Raw genomic sequence first — 8,405 nt, forward strand, 5'->3', positions numbered from 1 at the left:
TCCTACAAAGGGGTTGGCTTCAACAACCCATAAGGTACGGCTTAGCTACATAAATAGTTAATTTGCTTATAGTCGTAAAAGTTTTCCTACAAATGGGCTGGCTTCAACAACCCATAAGGGGCGACTTACCAAGCTACAAAACTCATAAAACTTTCGTACTATAACCAACGTTAGCTATTTATAACTCACAAAACATTTGTACTACAATAAGCTTACTTTCTTAGAGTATTCTTACTCTATTTTCATACATGGACCGGCCTTTTCATCCACTCGAAAGAAAGAACAAGAGGGAAATTTAGGAGATATCTAAAAATGGACCGTTCTAGCAAAGCAAAGGTTCCAGCACGGCAAAGGCCAAGCTACACAAACAGTTAATTTTCTTATTGTAGTACGAAAGTTTTGTACTACAATATTGGAGCACCCCCAAAACTACCAGATCCATGAGGCCTCTTGTCCTCCCTCTCTACTCGCTCCTGACGGCGAATCGACTCTATGTCCCGAGCAATGTCAACAACCTCCTCAAAAGAAGCACCAGACACCCTTTCTCTAGTCATAAGAATTTGTAGCTGATATGAGAGGCCATCAACGAACCTCCTGATCCTCTCCCTATCTGTGGGAACCAACCAGAAAGCATTACGGGAAAACTCAGAGAACCTCATCTCATACTGGGTCATAGTCATATTATCCTAACGCAACTACTCAAACTTCTTGTGCAGCTTCTCTCTATGAGACTGCGGTACATATTTCTCCAAAAAGAGAGCGGAGAACTGCTGCCAGGTGAGGGCCATTGCACGATAGGCCTATGCCTTTCATAAGCCTCCCTCCAAGTAAAGGTACCTCCAAAGAACTGAAAGGTAGTGAACGAGACCCCACTGGTCTCAAAAATACCCACCGTACGTAGAATCCCCTAACACTTATCTAAGAAACCCTGGGCATCCTCGCCCTCTATACCACTGAAAGTCGGAGGCTGAAGTCTACCAAACCTCTCCAACCTACGCTACTCATTATCAGGCATGAATGGTACTATATAATCTTGAGCAGGTACAACCGGCTGGGCTGGTGGTGCCTCCGATGTTTGGTGGAGAAGAATGAAGAAAGATATTGTGGAATGTGTAGCTCCGGGTCTCAACTGTCAGCATGTGAAGTATGAGCATCAGAGACTGGGTGGCTTATTTCAGCATATGGTTATTCCCGAGTGGAAGTGGGAGAGAATCACGATGGACTTTGTGGTTAGACTTCCTCGGACTTTGAAGAAGTTCGATGCTATTTGGGTGATTGTGGATCGGCTGACCAAGTCTGCGCACTTCATTCCTGTGTGTACTACCTATTCTTCAGAGCGGTTGGCAGGGATTTATATCCGGGAGATTGTTCGGTTGAATGGCGTTCCTATTTCCATCATCTCAGATAGAGGTACTCAGTTTACTTCGCAGTTCTGGATAGCCGTGCAGAGAGAGTTGGGTACTCAGGTAGAGTTGAGCACAGCGTTTCATCCTCAAACGGACGGACAGTCCGAGCATACTATTCAAATATTGGAGGACATGTTGCGTGCTTGTGTTATTGACTTTGGAGGTTCATGGGATAAGTTTCTACCACTTGCAGAGTTTTCTTACAACAATAGCTACCAGTCGAGTATTCAGATGGCTCCATATGAGGCTTTGTACGGGAGGCGGTGTAGATCTCCAGTTGGTTGGTTCGAGCCCGGCGAGGCTAAACTATTAGGGACAGATTTGGTTCAGGATGCCTTAGAGAGGATGAAGGTGATTCAGGAGAGGCTTCGTACAGCACAGTCACGTCAGAAGAGTTATGCGGACCGGAAGGTTCGAGATGTGTCCTACATGGTCGGTGAGAAGGTCCTGCTGAAGGTTTCACCCATGAAGGGTGTTATGAGATTTGGGAAGAAAGGCAAGTTGAGTCCTCGATTCATTGGGCCTTTTGAGGTGCTTCGGAAGATTGGGGAGGTGGCTTATGAGCTTGCTTTACCACCCAGCATGTCGAGTGTGCATTCGGTATTTTATGTTTCTATGCTCCGAAAGTATATTGGGGATCCGTCTCATGTTTTGGACTTCAGCACGGTTCAGTTGGATGACGATTTGACCTTTGATGTAGAGCCAGTAGCTATTTTGGGTCGCCAGGTTCGGAAGTTGAGGTCAAAGGATATAGTTTCAGTGAAGGTGCAGTGGTGAGGTCGGCCCGTGGAGGAGACCACCTGGGATACCGAGCGGGAGATACAGAGAAGATATCCTCATCTTTTTTAGGCTTCAAGTATGTTTCTTGACTCGTTCGAGGACGAACGTTTGTTTAAGTTGAGGAGGATGTGACGACCCGGCCAGTCGTCTCATGAGTTACCGCTCCATTTCCCCCATTTCATCTTCTTTATGCTTCGTTATCCGTGTTTTATGGGATCGAGATGATTAGTTCGAGTTCGGAGAGGATTTGGTAAGAAATGAGACACTTAGTCTCTTTTAAGAAGGCTTAAGTTGGAAAAGTCAACTGGATGTTGACTTATGTGTTAGAGGGTTCGGATGTGAGTTCTGATGGTTCGGTTAGCTTCGGGAGGTGATTTGTGACTTAGGAGAGTGATCGGAAGTGGTTTTGGAGGTACAGTGTAGAATTAGGCTTGAATTGGCGAAGATAGTATTTTGGCGAATTCTGGTTGATAGGTGAGATTTTGATCCGAGGGTCAGAATGGAATTCCGAGAGTTTCTGTAGCTTCGTTATGTCATTTTGGACTTGTCTGCAAAATTTGAGGTCATTCGGACGTGGTTTGGTTGGGTTTTTGATCAAAAATAGAATTTGGAAGTTCTTGAGATTCATAGGCTTGAATTCGAAGTGATTTGATGATTTTGGTGTTAGTCAAGGTGTTTTGATGATTGGAACAAGTTTGAATAATGTTTAGGATGCGTTGGTGCTTTTGGTTGAGGTCTCGGGGGCCTCGGGTGTGTTTCGGGTGAGTTTTGAGCGAGTACGGACACCCCGGAACTTAGAAAAATGGAGGGAGCAGCAGTTTTGGCGCGGATCGCGCTCCTTTTCGCGCTGGCCACGCTGGCATAGTGCTGGCCGCGTCAAAGTGGCCGCGGCCGCGGTCGTGAATACTGTAGGTTGCTGGTCTTACTTCGGAAGCTCATATCATTTGATCCACAAGGAACTTTGAGGTGATTCAAAAATGAACGTTGTTGTCCTTTGTGTCTAGTTTCCAGAAAGGTAAAGATATCGCAATTTGGACATCTGTAGCGAAAGTTATGGCCAAAATACTAAAGTCTGTCCCTACAGAGTAAGACCTGAGCGGCCGCGGTCGTTTTTGCGCGGATCCCGCTGGTTTTGCACGGACCGCGGTCATTTTTGTGCGGTCAGCGATGTCAGAATCAGAGGGGTACTCTATAAATACGAGGTTTTGGGTTTTATTTGATATTTTGACCTAGAGAGCTCGGATTTTGGCGATATTTTGAAGGTTTTTCATGAAATTAGTTGGGGTAAGTGATTCTAACTCAGATTTGGTTAGAGTACATGAATCTATCACTGAATTCATCATTTAATTCGTGATTTGAGATGGAATTTGGGAAGAAAATTTTGGAACCTTTCAAAAATGTAAAATGATGATTTGAAGAACCAAATGGTATCAGAATTGGATAATTTTGGTATGGTTAGACTCGTGAGGGTATGAGGATTCTGAAAATATAAATTTTACCCGATTTCGAGACGTGGGCCCGGGGATCGGGTTTTGCTAATTTCGAGATTTTTGATATTTTTCGAATGTTTTCACTTGGGCTTTGTTCCCTTAGCATATTGTGACATATTCGTTCTGATTTTGGATAGATTCGACTCGCGTGGAGGCCAATTCAAGGGGCAAAGGCGTCGTGAGCTAGAGAATTATCCAGTTCGAGGTGAGTAATGGTTGTAAATGATGTTCTGAGGGTTTGAAACCCCGGATTGCACATCGTAGTGCTATATTGAGGCAAGATGCGCGTTGGATGATGAGCGTGGGGTTATCACTACTGGGGATTGTGACTTGGTCCATCCCGATTGATGATTTTACCGAATATTTGACTGAAATTCATTTGTTACCATCATGATTTGGGCTGACTGCCATAATTGGGCTTCGTGCCAACTATTTGGACCCTTCGGGGATTTTTATCACTGATTCCTTACTGCTTGACTTATTATTTGAACTCAGTCCTGTTGATATCTACTGTTTTACAAACTCAGCCACTTTTACTCAGATTTGAAACTTAAATGATATTTCTACATCATGTTTTGGGCTGAGAACTACTGTTTTACTAATGCCCAAGGGGCTTATGATGATTTCTGGACTGAGTGAGGCCGAGGGCCATATGTGAGGATATGTTGAGTGATATGAGGCCGAAGGCCTGAGATACTATTTATGTCATGTGGTGGCTTGAGTGATGTGAGGATATGTTGAGTGATAATGCCACGAGGTGTCTTGATATAGGGCTTGGGCCGTAAGGGGCCCCTCTGGAGTCTACACACCCACAGTGAGCGCGGGTACCCATATGATTTGAAACAGTGGTAACAATGACACTGTTTGATGAAAGTTGGTCAGGTAACAATGGCTAACCATTATGCTGAGTGATTGTGAGGTAGCCCGCAGGGCTGATACTGTACTGAGAGTGAGCCCGAGGGGCTGATACTATGCTGAGCGATTGATACTGTGCCCGACGGGCGGATTTCTACTTGTTAAATTACCTGTTTTACTTGTTTTAAAAAGGAATATCATTTGATTTCTTCACTAATTTACTGCTTTAAGTGATTTTACTGCTTGATATGGAATTGCTTTGTGCCTTTACGTATTTTCATACTTTCAGCCATTATTTGTAATTATTACTCACTGAGTCGGAGTACTCACATTACTCCCTACACCATGTGTGTAGATTCAGGTATAGTAGAGTCCGCACCTGAGTGCTGATTCCTTTCAGGCTAGGCAGTGATTTGGAGTTACGAGGTAGCTGTTGACGTCTGCAGCCCCTTGACTCTCTTATCCTCTATCATTTATGTTTTCTTCAAACTGTTGTATCGGATTCCGTACTTTGTAGACCTATAGTAGATTCTGTAGTAGCCATGACTTGTGACACCCCGGTTTGGTCTATGTCGGGATGGTTCCTGCTGTTATTATCGTTAAATTCCGCAATTTATGAGCATTATATTATATGTTATTACTATTTATGATGATTAACTGTTTAAAGGAGGTGTTCCATTTTGGTCTGGCTGGCCTTGTCTTCACGAGAGGCGCCATCACGACCGGGTTCGGGGATCGCGTCGTGACAAGTTGGTATCAGAGTCTAGGTTACTTAAGTCTCACGAGTCATGAGCAGGTTTAGTAGAGTCTCGCGGATCGGTACGGAGACGTCTGTATTTATCCTCGAGAGGCTGCAGAACCTTTAGAAAAAATTTCATATTCTTGAAACTCTTGTCGTGCGAACTTGTTGGTCCGAGTACTAAACTTTTGATATTCCATTCTCTCACAGATGGTGAGGACGCGAGCTACCGGATGAGGTGGACGACCACCAGTGCCACCCACTGAGGCCACTAGAGGCCGTGGACGCGATCGTGGACGTGGCAGGGGCAGATCTGCGAGGACAGCACCTATTGATGCATCGGCTGCCCCGGCTCCGGTTCAGGCTCCCGCTATGGATGCTCCAACAGTACTAGTTCAGGCACCAGCTATGCCTATCGTGGTTCTGGGTCTTCAGGAGACCTTGGCACAGATCTTATCAGTTTTCACTTGCCTGGCTCAGGCAGTTTCAGCCACTACAGCAGTAGCTACTTCATAGGCCGGGAGAGGCAATCAGACCCCGCTACTCGCACACCTGAGCAGGTAGTGCAAGGACTATAGACACCGGGGGCACCTCCAGCTCAGCCGGTTGCACCAACTAAGGAGATTATTGTGCCAGTTATGCCGGATGATGAGCAGCGTCGTCTTGAGAGGTTTGGTAGACTCTAGCCTCCGTCATTCAGTGGTGCCGAGGGTGAGGATGCCTAGGGTTTTCTGGATAAATGTCAGCAGATGCTCCGTACATCAGGGATTCTTGAGACTAGTGGTGTGGCATTTACCACCTTTCAGTTTACTGGGGCTGCCTTCACATGGTGGGAGGCGTATGAGAGGCGTAGGCCGGTTAGAGCAGCGCCCCTTACTTGGCAGCAGTTCTCCACTCTTTTCTTGGAGAAGTATATGCCGCAGTCCCGTAGAGAGGAGCTGCGTAGACAGTTTGAGTTGTTGCAACAGGGGGATATGACTGTGTCACAGTATGAGTCGAGGTTTTCTGAGTTGGCTCATCATACCACTTGGATGGTTCCGACAGATCATGAGAGGATCAGGAGATTTGTTGATGGCCTTAACTATCACTTCCTTATTCTTATGACCTGAGAGAGGGTGTTGGGTGCTACGTTCGAGGAGGTGGTCGATATCGCTCGCGAGATTGAGACGATTCGCCGTCAGGATCGAGAGGAGAGGGAGGCCTTTAAGGGGCCAGTTTCAGCATGGTAGAGGTCATTCTTTCAGGCATGCTTAGCTAGTCTGCCCAGAGTATCGCGGGGAATCTTCGGGTCATGGTCATAATGGATCTCAGCGGGGCCAGTCATCATTCAGTGCCCTTCCAGCCCAGAATTCATCTCGTGCCTCGTCAGCTCAGGGTTCTTCTGTGCTGAGTGTATCAGCTGGTCACTCCGGTGTGAGGGGTTCCCTTCAGTCCCCTTCTCCAGCACCTGGGAGTTGTTATGAGTGTGGAGAGTTTGGACATATGTGGAGGCAGTGTCCTCGTCGCATGGCTAGTTCATCTCAGCAGAGGGGTCAGCCCTCAACTACTACTCCAGTTACCTCACCACCTGCCTAGCCAGCTAGGGGTGGAGGTCATGCAGCTAGGGGTCGCCCTAGAGGGGGAGGTCGATCAGGGGGCGGTCAAGCCCGTTTCTATGCACTTCCTGGTAGGCCAGATGCTATTGCTTCAGATGTTGTCATTACAGGTATTGTTTCAGTCTGCCACAGAGATGCCTCTGTATTATTTGATCCCAGTTCCACCTTTTCTTATGTGTCATCATACTTTGCTCGTTATTTGGGTACGCCCCGTAAGTTTCTTGCTTTAACTGTTCATGTATCTACCCTAGTGGGCGATACTATTGTGGTAGACTGTGTGTACCGGTCATGTGTGGTGACTATTGGGGGTCTGGAGACCCGAGTGGATCTATTGCTATTGAGCATGGTGGTTTTGATGTCATTTTGGGCATGGATTGGCTATATCCGTGTCGTGCTATTCTAGACTGTCATGTTAAGACAGTTACTTTGGCTATGCCGGGTGTGCCGCGGATCGAGTGGCGTGGTGTGACTGATTATATCCCTAGTAGAGTGATCTCATTCTTGAAGGCCCAGCGTATGGTTGGGAAGGGTTGCCTTTCATATCTAGCATTTGTGAGGGATGTTGGAGCTGAGACTCCTAGTATTGATTTTGTCCCAGTTGTGAGGGATTTTCCCGATGTTTTTCCTGCAGACCTGTCGGGCATGCCACCGGACAGGGATATTGATTTTGGTATTGACCTGGTGTCGGGCACTCATCCCATTTCTGTTCCGCCATATCGTATGGCAGCAGTAGAGTTGAAGGAATTGAAAGAACAGCTTCAGGAACTCCTAGATAAGGGGTTCATTCGGCCTAGTATGTCCCCTTGGGATGCACCGGTTTTGTTTGTGAAGAAGAAGGATGGCACGATGAGAATGTGCATTGATTATAGGCAATTGAACAAAGTAACAATTAAGAACAAGTATCATTTACCTCACATTGATGATTTATTTGATCAGCTTCACGGAGTGAGGGTGTTCTCCAAGATTGATCTCCATTCGGGTTATCACCAGTTGAAGATCAGGGATTTAGATATTCTTAAGACTGCTTTCAGGACCAGATATGGTCATTATGAGTTTCTTGTTATGTCCTTCGGGCTAACCAATGCCCCAGCAGCATTCATGCATTTGATGAACAGTGTATTTCGGCCTTATCTGGATTCATTCGTTATTGTATTCATTGATGATATCCTGGTGTACTCGTGTAGTCAGGAGGAGCACGCGGAGCATTTGAGAGTTGTGTTACAGAGACTGAGGGAGGAGAAGCTTTATGCAAAATTCTCCAAGTGTGAGTTTTAATTCAGTTTAGTGGCTTTCTTGGGGCACGTGGTGTCCAGCGAGGGTATACAGGTTGATCCGAAGAAGATAGAGGCGGTTTAGAGTTGCCCAGACCATCCTCAGCCACAGAGATTCGTAGCTTTCTTGGGTTAGCAGGCTATTATCGCCGGTTTGTTCAGGGATTTTCCTCCATTGCATCGCCCTTGACCAAGTTGACTCAGAAGGGTGCTCCATTCGTATGGTCGGACGAGTGTGATGAGAGCTTTCAGAAGCTCAAGACAGCCTT

This window comes from Nicotiana tabacum, chromosome 8, assembly GCF_000715075.1.
Source record: "Nicotiana tabacum cultivar K326 chromosome 8, ASM71507v2, whole genome shotgun sequence".
Classification (NCBI taxonomy): domain Eukaryota; kingdom Viridiplantae; phylum Streptophyta; class Magnoliopsida; order Solanales; family Solanaceae; genus Nicotiana; species Nicotiana tabacum.